Source organism: Triturus cristatus, chromosome 10, assembly GCF_964204655.1.
Source record: "Triturus cristatus chromosome 10, aTriCri1.1, whole genome shotgun sequence".
Classification (NCBI taxonomy): Eukaryota; Metazoa; Chordata; class Amphibia; order Caudata; family Salamandridae; genus Triturus; species Triturus cristatus.
The window spans coordinates 59,352,866-59,369,120 of record NC_140593.1 but is presented as its reverse complement, the minus strand read 5'-3'; positions in this window follow the sequence as shown (position 1 = coordinate 59,369,120).

Below are 16,255 nucleotides of genomic sequence, written 5' to 3'. Positions count from 1 at the left end.
ATCTTGCAATAGGGCGCTAGTTACCAACTTCCGAACTAGCAAGATTATCTTTCTTCAAGAGGGGGAGAATTGAGGTCCGTTTCCATTCAGTGGGGAAAAATCCACTGGTGAATACTGTGTTGATAATAGAGCCCAGGTACACTGCCATTTGTGTGGGGATCAGATGCATTATACTTGGCAGGCAGGGATCATATGGAGAGCCTGATTTAATTCATAGAATAAAGTCTGATATTTGTTCAACTGATGGCATTTTAAAATCGGATTAGCCAGTTAGGTCTTTCTTGGAATAGATTTTAAAGTTACTCTGACGGTCAATGCTTGTGAAGTTATCATAAATGTCAGTCACCTTTTTTGAAAAATATTTGCCAACTCATTACAAAAGTCCTGACTTGATTCGTTATGACAGCCCTTATTAGGTTTAGCCAATTTGTTTACAACCGAAAAGAGAGTTTTATTGGTATCACAGGCATTTCTTATTTTTTCAGTAAAATAGTCTGTCTTGGCCTTTAACATAACTTTTTTATGTTTAGCAATTTTCAGTTTGTATGTTATTTTCTCCTCTGCCTCGTAGTTCCTTCTCCATTTTTGTTCCTGTCTCCGACATTCCTGTCTAGATAATCGTACATTCTCATTATACCAAGGTTGAGACAGCTTCCTTTCTTTTTTTAATGTACGGGAAATTGGGGTTATATTATCCAACATGGTATTTAGCCAGCAGGAGAAAATGTCAATATTGCGGTCTGCGGCTGCATTCACCTCAAGTTAGCAGGGAGTGGTGGCAATCGCCTCTATCAAAGCGTGTGTCTTAATTTTATGCCAGGCTCTACTAGTAGTATATAATGTCATCGGTCTATGTTGTCCTAATTTTGTGGCCATCATGGACCAAGTAACCACCCAATGGTCTGACCATGTTACTGGAAAGGATGGAGAAAACATAAGATTTTCACAATTGGAAAATATACCATCCAGCATATGGCCGGCTTTGTGTGTTGGACCTTTGTTAACTAAGGGCCGTCCAAATGAGTCCATGAGGTCGATGAGTTTAATGGACTTGGGGTCTACCAAATTCTCTAGATGAAAATTGAAATCTCCCAGCACCATGTATCTATCATTAATAGTAACCGTTTCCATCAAGGAACTTAGTGTCTCTATAAAACAGTTCCTATCTCCTGGGGGACGGTAAATCAGGACTCCTTTGATATCAATTGAGTCTGGAGGTTCGATCGTGAAGGTCATAGCCTCAGTACCCAATATTTGTAGTGAATCAAACCTAGCCTTGTAATTTTCACGGTATAGAATTGCCAGGCCACCACCTCTTTTGTGTTGCCTATCTGATCTAAAGATACTATACGCAGGAGGTGTGGCGGCAATAATATCGGGATCAGAGCTCTCATCTGCCCAGGTCTCTGTTAAGAAGGCAATGTCTATGCTCATTGTGAGAGCCAGCTCATGAAACTCTAATGATTGTTTCACCAGAGATCTGGCGTTGAGAAGCAGGCAATGAATATTAGAGTCATCTTTTATGGGGGGCTGAGTTATATTCACTAATGTTGAAGACCTAGTTCTCAAAGGAGCGTCAGATAGCACTCCATCTATAGCCGATATATTACTTTCTCTTAAGGCCAGTAGTTCTTCACGGGAGTATTCTATGATGTATTTATGATCCGGAATTCCAGGGCCAGGGGTTATGGCGCTAGGCGCCAACTGGGCACAGGCTTGCCTTTGGAGAGCCTTTAGCGCGCCCGCTGCGCGCTCGCATCATTTCCTGTTTTATGTAGCCCGACCTGATTGAGTTGCGGGAGACTAGACCGTAGACCCAAGCAAGATGGCGGTACTACGTGGCCCCAAACCAGGAAGTGTGTCACCTCAGAAAATATGGCCGTTCCCCGGGATCTCCCTCCACTACGAACAGTCCGCTAATGACTGGCGGTGGACCGGGGAGATCGCAGGGCGCAAGGTGTTACAGACTTCCATGGGTGAGTATTGACCCCGTTTCCCCTGCTTCCCCTGCTTTAAAAGTAAAGATAGTGGTGCACTCCGCAAGTTAAAAAACAGTGCAAAGTCATGTGCAAATATGCAAGTACGGGGCAAATAAAATATTATGCTAACAAGATGCCAGGATTTCGCCGCAAGAATCAAAGTTTTTGTTAAGATAAAACTTAAAGATGGACACTTAAAAAAATGAACTTCTACCACTAGTTCAACCTGCTAAGCCAGATTAGCCTTTACTTGAGTGTTCTGTTCTGTTCTCCAATCAAACTAGCACTCATGCAGACACTGTACCTTAGTACCACATTTGTTGGAAATGTGGTTGGATTGAGAATACTGCCCCCCTGACTCCCTGCAGTGCAGGTTTGTACCTTGACTAGTCCAAATCTTTTGAGACTCTTGACCCAAACATGCTGTAAAGAGCTGCTGGTCTGAAGGGAGATGTACAGGGCAGAGCCCTGCAGTACAGAGGTGCTGAGGAGGGATCCGGTCAAAGTCCTAGTGCGCGGTCTTTACTGGACTTGTGGGTCTGAGCGCCAGGTAAGGCGACGTAATGAAGGGGGAAGGGGGGCAATGAATAGTTCCTCGACTAACGTCAAAGTCACTAACACTAGTACAACATGACTGTGGCAGGACTCTCATCCCTCTCTCCGGGCTGTCACTCTCACAGTAATTTGACTTTTGTGACGCGCGTCACTCGCATGCCTGTACTGGCTGTCACAGACTGCTTCCCGGCTGTCCTGCTGTCTGCTTGCTTGTACTTGTGCTGTTGGTTCACATCAGAGAGACACCCTCTCTCCACTCACACCCAGCCTCATTGGAGTTACCTCGGGGTTCCACCCGCCCACACTTTTCAGAATTGAGCTCAGAGCCCTTGTGGGCATCACCCAAAAGCAGAGATTAAATAGGATTGAATGTCTTCTAGTCAATTCAGCAGATGTTTAAGTGCTACAGGAGTGAACGGAGCCGCACTCAGAACCTTTTCACTTCTAAAGTCCATCTGGGTAAAGCTAAAGCTGAAACCAGCGCAGCGCAATACAAGAGCGGCAGAGCTAAAGATCGAGGGAATGTGGGGAAAAATACAAGTGTGGGGAAGAAGAAAATTGCTCTAGAGGTGGACGTCTGAGTGATCTGGGAAATTCAAGGATCTGTCCAGGTGTTGATAAAAATGTGTACCAAGTGCACAACAAGAGGGCGCCCTGGTAGAGTGTGTAAAGGATGAAAAACCACAAGGGGCAGTCGTGTGATGGAAGTGGAGGTGCAGAATCCTACTGTAAAGAGGCCTGGCGTGTAAAGGGAAGCAGTTGTCGTGTAAACAGTCACAGCTCTATTTTATTTACATGGACAGGGAGCAGGTAGCATTGGTAGGGGACTTTTGGGGTCTGTAGGGAAAGGAATTGTTTATGGCTTTGTGGCATTCTAGGAAATGGCATGCCACAGACATGAAGTCTCGAGGTTAGAAGTTCATGGAACAGAGATGGTTTGGAGTTTTCCAGCTGAGATGGGTGTTGGATGGAAAAGGACAACAGGAAACACCATGTTGCAGTGAAAGGTGAGGTGATCCTGCGATGGACACGAGAAGAAGAGAAAGAAAAGAAGGTGGACCCCAGATGAAATACAAGTGATCGTGACTGGGTTGATTAGCCTGATAAGAAGGTGGAAGAAAAGGGTAACAGGTTGGAAAGAGAACCTAAAGGAAAATGTAAGCATCATTTCAGAGAAACACTGGGAAAATGTACAGGATTCAAACATCGGATCGATTTTCAAAACGACAGACATATCAGTAAGGCAGAGTAAGGGGTCTGTATTTATTATTGTTACAGGAAAAAGTGAAAGAAATTTTAGATCTTTACAAAAAAGAATTAAAGACGAATTGTTTCCTCAAACTGCTTATCATCACCTATTGTTATTTAAAAATATTCAAGAGATTTAAGATTGATAATTGAGTAGAGCAATCTTAGTGAATCTCTTTTGGTTGATAGCCACCCCATCCCAATGTGCAGGAAATGCGTGCCTCTGTATCCGGTGCTGCTGGATTCTGTACAGCGGATTCTGCTGACGTCACCACCAGTCAAGGCAGATGATTGGTTCAAACATTGTGATGCATTTGTGACTCCTGAAAGCTCGTTTCTGTATTGGAAGATGATGGGGCGGCAGAAAGATAGGGGCATATTATCAAGACATGCCATAAAAGTATCGCCGCTTTAGCGGCAGAAAACTGCCGCTAAAACGGCGATAATGGGCTTGATAATATGCTCTATGGAATTCCAATTGAAGCTTCCTTCACATCTAACATGGGCTTCAATTGGAATTCCATAGGGCATATTATCAAGCCCATTATCGCCGTTTTAGCTGCAGTTTTCTGCCGCTAAAGCGGCGATAATTGTATCGCCTGTCTTGATAATATTCCCCATAGTACTTCGTTATGGAGGTAGAACTTTTAGTGTGCACGTGGGCTATGGCCGGCTTCAGGATGTGTGTGGGTCACGGGTTTCCGATCAGCACTAACCACAAGCCCCAAGTCAACACGCGACGTTCAGGAAGTTGGGGGTACCTACCGCCAGATTGGTGGCACATTACAAGCTTACCACTACACAATACAACATTTTAATTTACTATAATGATTTGGCTGACTGTTGAAGGTGCTCCTAATTGAAGAAGCTGAAACTGAACACAGGGTGAGGGCGTGTAGTGGTTTATACAATTAAGGATGTGGTCCATTGTGCCCATGGAGATTCTGATTAAGAGTTTTCGGCTCATAGTGACCACACCGTCATCCGCTTCAATCAACACGCATGCACAGACGTCACCCAATGATTACACTGACACTTTCTTTGTGGGTGAAGAACTGCTGCAGGTTTATTTCATACAACATAAGTATGACAATAAAAATGGGTTATCTTACGGGCGATCCAGGGCAAGCAGCCCCTAGCTGCTCCGCCCGCCTGGTGAGCCAGCACACACGGTGAGTCGATGCCCGGCAGTGTGGCACATATTTATTTTCAGATCATCCACTGGGTCACGTGATCTGTCTCCTACTCCCGCCCCTTCTGACAGGGGTGGAGCGTGTTGTGGCACACCCCCGGTTGGTCAGGCCCCCCAACCGCCCGAAGGACTAACGGGGCGCCGTCACGGTCTTCCCAGAACCCCCTTCGGCTCCTGGACCTTGGCTCGGGCACCCTTACTGTGCCGGACAGGGGTACCCTTACTGTACCGCCTGTCGCAGAGGTACCCTTACTGTACCCGTCTGCATCCAGATCGCCCTGTAACTCCGCCACAGCTCTGGGGAGGCAACCGTCGCTGCCAGAGCCCCCCCTTCCTCCCTTTGCTGTTATATGTGCCCTGCCCCTGCGAGCCAGCTTAATGGGCTAAATTAGGGTCCTGTTCTGTAACCCGTAAACGACGGCATTAATTTGCAACATTACTCAAAAGCCCAGGGCAGACGAACAAAGGATGTCTTTAGGCCCCACTGCCGTAAGCTTAGACGTGACTGGTGTTCCTAACCTTCTAAGCGAAGCCACAGCAGATCATCCTAACGTAATTGTGGGAGGATCTAGCACCTGCACATGGAGCCAGAACTGAACCATAGCTAAATTCCTCAATCCATCGATTCCCTTCATATCCTAGCACGAAGGTTTTGATTTCCACTCTATCTACCAAGGTGATGTATTGATAGCGTCATGGTTCCTGAGTTGCTGCTGCTACTGCGAGGATTGCATGATTTCTCGGCTGGGTAAAACATTTTTTTTTTCTTTTCGCAACTGCTAATCGGACGCCGTTTATCATGACTCCGGGTAAAGCCAATTTGACTGACTGAGCTGCCGAAGAATACATCTCTCAGCTCGGGGACCCAAATATGTGAATGTTTCCCAACTCCCTGGCTCCAAGAAAGGCTGAGCGGGAAGTGCAACACCTAAATCTGTTTCTCAGGCTGGGAAATATGGCATGGGTAACAAGGAATGGGTGAATTAGGCGCTAACCTGCAATCCTATTAAGATTTTCCAATTGGCCAAATTAAGTGCCTTCCTGGCTTGTACTTGTGTTCCCAACAGCACAACAAGCAGGGTGAAGGTAGCGTGTGATTCAGCCACTTTACCTACGTATATAAACACAAGCTGACATCACGGGTATATAAATTTGCTTCCTTTCACAAGGTATTATCCTATTGCTTACTGCAAACTGACCCATAGCTTAGCAACATCTCCTCGTTTTAGCCTTTCCCCTTGCAAATTAAGTTACATTAAATTGGACGATAGAGTCTTATACTAGTCCCGCTGTCCATCCCAATCTTTTCTTGCTCTCCACTGGGACAGCGTATCCAATTGCCTCGCTTGATGAGTGGAAGCTAGCTTTCGGACTTTCTTGCTGCTGGAAAGGGTCAAAAGGTGTGCCTACAGTCCTTGTTATACCGGTGTTGCAGTGCTATAAGTAATTCGTGGTGCCGCCATAGTGGCTAGACAATAAAACGTCTTATTTTATCAAAGGATTTGTTGTGAGCCCCAGTTGTGATTTCGTTCATATCTTCATAGTTGACAGTGTCTCTATCATGCCAATACCTGGGGCACGTCCGCCTTAAATGACGACATTACATCTGGCTTTTCCGCTAGCCTTGCCCATTAAACTGTCAAATGTCTGTGAAGAGCAGCACGTCTCTGGTCATGCTCGTGGTCGCTCTCTGCTTTCTCAATTATTACCATGTAGATGAGGGCATGCCATACACGGGTGTCTGGTTGAAGTATGCACAGGTAATTGACACTCATTCTGGGGTGTCTGGTTGAAGTATGCACAGGTCATTGACACTCTCCCACGTGCAGTGCTGTGAACCGTTTGAAGTAGTTCATCAGATTCAGCCCGCCACCCCCTAGGTGGAGGCTCGCACTCCCAAACTTCTGCTAGTGTAAAACCGGGCCACACCTCCAGTTCAGTGAAATTTAGTAATTCACGACACTGACAACCCCAGGGGCCAAATACTGGGCTGTGTAAATGCGGCCCAATACTACCATGAACAATTAGCTTGGAGTGGATGGGCGTTAACCTAGGCTGGCTGAAGGCAAAACCTTTGACAATCACTCCTGGCAAGATGTGCCAACGCAGGTAGAATAAAGAGTTATCCAGCCCGCCTTACTTCCTTTCCTAGTTCGACACAGGCCGAAGAAGAGCCCCTTCCAGAAAGGTCCTGGCCTTATCCCTGAAGCCTATCCATACAGCATTCTACCGGAAATCTACAGCATTGCTTTGTAAAGCTTTTACTGGTTCCACATTTGTTTGTGGTCGATATGCTCTCCCTCAGTGTGAACAAAATCTTAGCTAATCGTACGCCTGCCTAATTCCCAGGGCTGTCTAGCTTACTGCTTTACGCCTGGAATTGCCCCACCAAACGTAGCCTTGCACAGGAACTTAACTTGGTTGTCTCAACTTTCCTTTTAGAGATAGGAATGCCCCCCGTGCTCCTTGTGCTTACTAAATGGACCCGCTCCCTAGTTTCCGGCGCACAATGCACTCAAATGTCATCTGGCCCTGGTGCCTATCAAACAACAGTGACAGCCTCTGTCACCTTCATACAATACATAAACAAACCTCACAGGTCGCAGAAGCGGAAAGCCAGGCTAAGTCTCAGTAAACCATGTCACTCTGTGCTGTCCCTGGCCTCCCTGTGGGACAGGGAGAATAACCGCAAAGATGTTAAGTATGATAGACAAACCCAGGCCTTCCGCCCGTCTCAAAACAGCTCATGCTGCTGCCTTTCCTGTACAGACTGAACTGCCACTATGACTGAGTTGCAGAAATATCACACCAGCTGTTTCCGAATAGCAAGGCTAAAAATGAAAGGCGGCCGCATCTCTTGACTTAACCGTGGAACTCACAATATACCTTCAAGATGTTATGTATGACACACAAACCCAGGCCTACAACTTGCCTCAACACAGCACAGCCTGCTGACTTTTCTATATACACTAAGCTGCCACTATGACTAGTTTGAGAGAAACCTTACCCCAGCTGTTTTCTAATAGCAAGGCAAAGATGAGAGACAGCAGCATCTCTTGACTCAAGCGTTGAACTTACAATAATAACATTGGTCGCTCAATTTCTGTGTTACACCTTTCCACAAGCTGACCATTGCATCGTGGTTGAGACTGGGTTTAGGCTGAACCTTGACATATTTGTACATCTGCTGCCAGGGAACATATATCTACATATATACCTTTCCTCATCCTGTTGCACCACTTGGGACACAACTTCGTCCCTTCGTACCCACCGGCATGGAACTAATGCCAACGAGATTCCCCCCCCCTAGTACCGGAAAATCCTAATAAATGCTGCATTTTGGGACAAAGATACCAGGGAATAAATGCAAAGGGGGGCTCTCGAGTGCGTGTGAACCCATGTCATTGCGATTAGTAACAGTAGCTCTGTTCGAGCTAGAACATGCGACTTTATTCATTTAATCAATTACTCGGCAAAGCATGCCATTCCCCAACTTGGACATACACACAACCGCCTCTAGTGTCCTGCAATACCAGCTATTCCGAATCTGGCTGACGAAAACTACCATTGGCCAAAAGCTAAACTAAACTATACCATATGTTTCTCAAAACGCATACCATAAACCGTAATGAGTACAGACTCGTCATAGATCACCCTGCCCCCCCAAACCTTTCCCAGGGAACTGGAGAGAAATGAACTCAATTGCGCAGGGCAAGAAATACCAGAAGTTACTGCTGACCACGTTTCCAAGACCACACTCTCAGATGCATTGAATTAGTTATATAGCGCCACTCCTACCAGTGTAGGGTGTCCCCGAACTTTGCATCTCACACAGAATCCGCCGAGCCAATCAATCATATGCATGTGAAGCAGTGTATAGGAAATGTAACCTGAGCCAAAGGACGCAAGGTGTAGGAGACTCATGTCATCCCTACTGGCAGGCAGTTTAGTTCAGGGCTGCTTGGTGTGGTGAAGCAAAAGCTCAGTCAGTTTCTTAGCCAAATCAACCCTCTTGCGACATTAATCAATGTTCTAATACTGTATGCTTAGCGGTGTGTATGCAGCTCTAGGATGAGCGTTTGGGGCTCGCTGTTGACTATCAGGGCTTTAAGATATACATTGCAAGTAACCAAAGGATGCCTCTTTTGAACACAGTAACCCGCTGACCTATGCACATCATACGCACTCTGAAATCTACTTGGCACATGTTTTATGCAGCGGGCCATTAACCCTCTGCACTAACTACACCGAAGTCAAATCCGCCACTATACAAATTCCTGATCTTTCTCCCGGAAGATAACGAATTACCCGAGTTATCTTGCCATGTAAGTGAGGCCTGGAATTGCCGCGGAAAGAAACGCAGCATCCGGTGCTTCAAAACATAATAAACTTCCAAACCGGCAGGAGGGGACGGCAGGGAACCGCGACAGGGGACAAGATAGCGGAACATGGTGGCATGTCAAGAAAAAACAGGGATCGGTGGTGAGCCCCTGAAGGAATAACTGTCTTCTGAGAGCAGCACCTGCTAGGTGTGAAGGGAAGTGTACAGCCTATTCTCGAATGGATCCTGGCTGAACAGTGTAGGGGGGTTAGAAGTCACATTATGGAAAGGTGGACCCATGCAACGAAGTGCCCTCAGCGGCACCGGGGCAGTGACGTATGCGGGGTTTGGTTCTACTCACAGGCACTCTGATGCGCCAAAACGCACCTAATATATCTTTCATGATTTAGTCATATCTAATTAAATTGTCTCTATAAAACATGTCATGACAAAAGAAAACAGTCCTTATCGTTATGTAAAGTCCTCAATGGGTGCCTTCCAGACAACACGTGGTTGTGTAGTGGTGATGGGTACTGTATATGTATGTACCACTCTCATCATGGAAGGGGGTGGGGGACCAACCCTGAGCCATGACTGAAACATGACTGAACCCCTAGTGACTCCACCCTCTTTCCTCTGCCACACATTGTGCCCATTTTATGAATTCCCCGAGTAAATGCTTTCTAATTCCAAGACTGCCAGTGGCCCTGCTGGTGGTTTTCTTTTAGGAGAAATGAATCATATTTAACGTTGGAGCCTTCATCTGCACAATACCTTCATTGTATCTTTAAAAGGCCCTGTTTGTGCGCACGGCTTTACTTTCTAAGCCTAAAAGAGTAGTAACCCCAACATGTTAAGACAAAAGCAAAGTAAAATAAATACATGCGCTGGGTGATGAATGCCTAGCGCTGTGTCTCTATGTGTGTCTAAAGCATACAACAGCACGCACTTCCTGGCACTAATTGTGGTCTGATTCCTCCCACTCTTGGTTAATTAAAGAGATGCCACTGATGCTCTGATATTTACACGCTCAGAGGTGCGGGAGAACAGTTGATAAGAATAAATACATGCGCTGGGTGATGAAAGCCTAGCGCGGTGTCTCTATGTGTGTCTAGGATGCTCTGATCTTTACCCGCTCAGAGGTGTCTGCTCCACTGCGGAGCTACTCAGACTTAAGCTAGGAGCCCAGCACCACGAGAGAGGGAGGAGCAAACTCCGCCCCTGAATCCCAAAGACCATACAATATACTACCCAGACCTGACCAGAGGAGCTTCGAACCTCTTCAAGGCGCTATACAGAATAATAAGACCGTCTCGGAGAATGTGATTGGACAGCTTCAAATACCAAAAGAACGTGCAGGCTCGGTGTTTCCTTTCTGGCATTGATGGCCCGTGTAGATGTAACATAAGAAAGGCGCCTTCTTATTATTGTTGCGTGTTATATAACGCGTGAAACCAACCCACCGGTCTTGGCGCGCTTTACACGATCACCGTATTTACATTACACGTTCAGGAAAAAATAACAGGATGTAAGCCGATACCAAGATTCGAACCTGCTTCCTCAGCTCTTAAGTCGACAGCTCTGGTCATTGCGCCACAAGAGGATACACCGGAACTCCGAGGGACCACGTAATGTCCCGCAACACAGGGTGTGGACGCGCCGTAAAACCAACTCACAACCCCCGAGGTCTATTTAAACGCGCCACATAGTTGATATATCACGCGGCCCACTCGCCGGCATTGGCGCGCTGCTAACGATCACCGCACCCCCTCAACGCATTCCGTTACCGGAAGGGGTGCGCACCGTCCCGCGATACAGGGTGTGGGCACAACGTGGAACCCACACACCACCCCCGAGGTCTATCAAGACGCGCCATAACGTTGCTGGGCCGTGCCGCTTAAACGTGAAACCGGAGCACTCCCATTGCCGTTGCATAGCAACAACACGCGTGAGGCTTGAATACATGTTAGGATTGAATACATGACCTGCCGTCCGGGCAGGGATCGTTGCAGCAGGCACTCGACCCACATCGCTAACTTGCACTCAATTATTTGCATAACAGAAACTGCGCATAGACAGGGATCTATACAGCCAATGCTCGTAAAGCCACAGTTCTAAATTGTCTACGATTTTTGGACTTCCCTGTCACAATCGAAAGCCTGACATGGTGACGGTACTGACTGTTCACCCATAAATGCTATAGTCACAATAACGGTTGCTTCATGTTTAGGCGGACAGAGTAGCAATAGTACAGCGGGAATACACAAACTGCGTCAAGACGTAAGAAACCGTGAGTACATGTTATTGTCATGACCTACGATTGAGTTGATGGCCTTCAACATGCTGTGCCAAGGACGTTTCTAACTGTCGATATACGTCGACAAATAACAAGAAGATCGGCATCGAACACTGGCATAACTGCCAAAAATAGAATTCTGCCTCGTCAACATCCCACATGCTGGGCTGAACCACGTGCCTCTTTGCCGCCCGGAGATCAGCGCAGCGACGCCACCTTGTCCCAACAGGGACGATCCACGAGGCCAAATCGCATCACAATCGGCACCCGCGCCTCGCAGCAGGCAGAATACTCCGCACAAACAACCATGTCAACAGAAATCCCAACCCTTTGTATGCGAACACCGCCCGACATCGAATTGTAAGTAAACCCCTACAGCGCGTTGCAAACTGTTGTATATATGTGCAGGGCTACCTAATTCACTTACAACACAAACCTCCCGAAGCGCGGGCGTGCAATACCAGGGGGGGTAGTAGGCCCGCCACTATCGCTCGCGCTCTAAAGGGGCTTCCCCTAATAGCCGACCGACCCACGTGGACCGACCCAACCGGAGGCAGTGTTCAAACGGGGATGACCCACGAAGCCAAACTGCACCACAATCGGCACACGCGCTTTGCAGCAGGCACATCAACCCTCCGCACGGTGCTAGCACGCAGAAGCCACAGGTGCCGACAGCTGCCCCGCTCTCGCTCTCTCGCCCCACCAAGTTTCACTTGGCCATTGCTGCCGCGCCTAACCCCGCTGACCCTGGATGGATTCGGTAAAAAGGACCCCACACGGGCAACCAGGGAACCACTCACTGGACAAATCCGACCCCCACTCCAAAATGGGGCCCGGGACAACTGCAACGGCGCCCGACTGTCCCCCGCATAGCCCACACCGCCGGGAAAAGACTACGTGGGAGGGGGCAACAACACCCCTGCACTCACCGGAAAATGCCGACGCCAGGACCCGACAGCGGAAGACCCGACAGCGGAAGAACCGACGCCAGACAATGGACTCGCATCACGCGTGTCCGAGCTGGAGCGGCGCGCAGCAAGCAGAGGAGGAACTGGGCGAGAGGGACGCCTAAGTAGGGGGGCTAGCCTCGCCCCCCACCCCCAACGGCCCGCCTCCACCTACACACTATTGGGAGGTCTCCTCCCTGGGCGTAGCCTCGCGCGCGAGGCAGAAGAGGGGAAAGGCTGCGACGGGCGGCCACTAGAGAGCTGCCCTGCTGATGTCCCACTGCGTGGGACGCGGGCAGCGGCATACGTGGTGTAAAGAAGTGGAAATGCTGCTGCATGTAGGAGGTCAGTGGGTATGTCACAGATGGTTGCCAGGTGAAAGGGAACTTTCACAAGAGTGGAACGGATTTTTTTTTTTTGCGACGCAAACTGTGGAAATGGCATTTGACTTCGGGAGATGAAACTGCGCCACTGTACGCAATGAGAAAGACAATGATTGTGTTGAGTCGCGAAGGCCTTTGTGGGATGTCTGCTGCTGAAGGCAGATTATGTGAAGGCTTCCGGTGGCCAGGGCAGGATGCTGTCATTGACAGGTGGGTCACCGACTGCCAACCATGCTCCAATAGGGATAAACCACTGAAGGTCTGTGCTGCTCCCTCAAACATGCTTGTCACTCCCAAGGCCTGGGAGGAGATAAGACATTGATATGGTGGGCCACTTTTCAGTTCTAACTCAAAGGGAACCAACTGTATGTGGTTGTTGAATGGATGCGTATTCTATACAGCCAGAGCTGCACACGGTGTGCGGTATTAACAGCCCACACATTATTGCATTTTAGAAGGAAGTCTTCTGAAGAGAAGGTCTTCCAGAAGAACTAGTATCGGATAAAGAAGTGATATTTAGCAGAGGTAAAATACAGACATTCTTTAAAAATTAGGGGTTAAATATAATGCAATATTATGTAACCCCAAGGCCAAGTGCAGGGACTAGAATATATAAAATAATCTATTGATTTAGCTGGAAGATTGTGCAAATGTTGGAAGACTTCCTTGCAAGTCAAGTGTTTGGCTTAATAAACAACTGCTGTGGGGTTCTGTTGTTGTTTGACACACTGTACCCCCGTAAGCTGGTGGCATGGGGATTCTCTGGTACCAGGAGGAGATCAGGAATCACAGAGGTGTTTCTGCCTGTCCCTGGGGCTGGCTGCTATCACAATGCAATATTTGTGTCTGCACAGATGTGCATCCTTCACACAGTACAACCTCTGGGTACCTGCCACAGAACGAGCTCGAGCGGGGGAGAAACCAATGTCAGCAGAGTAGGCGTCCGGAGTGAAGTATCAGGACAGCCCCATAAGATGAAAAACTCATGACCCCTGCTGCTCGCTCTTTTCAAAGCGAAGAGTCAAGATATTTCAGCCCCTGTCTGCTGCTCCCAACTCACCCCTAACAATACCGATGACCATCTTCAGTCCTAAAATGAAAACTAGGCGACATAAAAGAGAAAAGTACCAGGAAAAGATATGACCACCACCAGCGACCATGAGAGTAGTGCTGAAAGCACATCTGGTGCACCGTAATGCCGAGAGCTCCATTGAAGATGATGGAGTGTCCGGGTTTATAATTGCTGGAATAAGCCTTCTGCCCCAACATTAAAAAGTTTGTCTTTATGTTTCTCTCTTTTTCATTTAGAACACACTACGTTTGCTGGGTGGAGTGTCCTAATAGCATTAGAGCCCTTCTACCTCGGGCTATTCCGTTTTTTAAATGCCCTCTTCCTCGTTATAGGCCCTCGTGGCTCAGGGCCTTTAACAACCCGTATAGCCCTCGGGAGAAGGCTTTAAGGCTATATTAGAACATGGGATTGTTGAGAGCGCCACTGAAGACAAAGGAGTAGCTCTGGGCTTATAATGGCTGGTAAAATCCCGGAGCTCCAACATTCCAATGTTTGTCCTCATGTTTCTCCCTTTTTAATTTAGAACATTCTACCCTAAGTGGGTGAGATGTTCTAATAACCTTATACCCCTTCTGTCTCGGGCTACACTGATTGCTAAAGGTCCTCTCCCTCGTTATAGGCCATAACTCTGGTTCAGGGTCTTTTACAACCAGTGTAGCCCTCAGCAGCGTGCTATAATTTTATATTAAATTGCAAAATCATGACATATCCAGGGATGTGGGAGATAAGAGCCTGGGGACCATGTGTGTGGGTCGCTGAAATCCCATCCATGAAGAGGGGCCAATAGCACTGAGACACTGTATATAGATTGTCTTAGACATTTCTTGAAGAATCCCTGCTTTTCTAGAATTCATGAAACTCCCCAGTGTCATCCAGCAACCTTCAGAGCAGCTATGGGGCTGCACGTGCCCACAGTACCAGTGCAGGTGAAACACCCATGCCGCTGTTGTGTGTGCCAGGGCCTCTTCGCCCGCCCCTCTTTTCTTCCTTCATCCTGGCGTGCAGGGCTGCACCCGTGCAGCCGTGCCACAGATCTGCAGATGGAAGAAGTCAGAGCTCAAGACTGTGGACATTAATTGATCAGGTGGACATGGACGTAGCGAGTGAGGCGACATTTCGGGCAAGGGTTCAAAACAAACAGAGGCATTAGCTGTGACACCAGGGGACGGGGATGAGAGGGGGCACCATCACAGGGGACGTAGGGGCCACCAGAGGTGTTGTTGATCCATGTAGACAAACAACTTGGTAGAAGCTAGAGGGTTGGGCGTTGTCAACAATACTCGGAGAGACCTTAGATGGGCAGATAGCTGGGATAGGGCAGTTAGACATGGGCAACAATCCCTGGAACACAAGTGATAAGGGTCGAGCTACTGCCCAAGATATGGAGGGGATATTGCATTCAAAAGAAATAAAGAGTGCCAGGAAATGATTCACCTTGAATCTGGGACATTGTGCGAGGGGAAAGGCTGTAGAAGCCGCTGCATGAAGATGTAATAGCGAAGAGTTTATATTTCTTTAAGAAGACTGGTGTGGGTCTGTTGTTCACCAGCAGCAAGCTGTAGGTATTGGGTATTCAGGAAATGTTGTTGCATTTATAGTTGTGTTAAGGTGTTTGCGTTGGAGAACTTGAGTCTAAGAATGGGCTTCATGAAGAGGTTGGGTGAGAGAAACATCTTTAGGGGGGTACCTGGGTGCTTGGACTGGTCCTTGAAGATTTTACGATGGCGGTCGCAGGTAGGGAAGACATGGAGGTTGACTTGCTCACTGTGCAGACAGGTCAGCTCAGGCGGCTTGGGCAGGGACCGACACATCTGAAGGGCTTCAGGAGGAGAGAGAGGGGGTTGAAATGGAGGTTGGTCTTGAAATGTTAGTACTGAGAGGATGACAGTCAAGCAGGTTCAACAAGGGACTGGCCGGATAAGGAAGGCTGATAGAAATAGTAGGTCGTGGCTTGTGAGTCCACCTGAATGGCACAGTTAAGTGGACAAGGGAGGAACAGGTGTCGATGCACGTTGGGAGGTCTAGCTAGGATTAGATGTTAAGGTTCTGGAGACCGCTGTTGCGGTGTGGTTGTGATGTGCAAATTACCCCTTGAAAGAGGCTTTTCCACAATCGTTGACGTCTGTTATACATCATTTAATTTCTGCTGCGAGGAACCAGGGGGGCTAAACGCCTTAAAATTCCACCGGGATTATATGGACAGTAATGCAGTCATTGAAAAGAACCCACATTTTATAACACCCCATGTGCCCTCTTACCTTT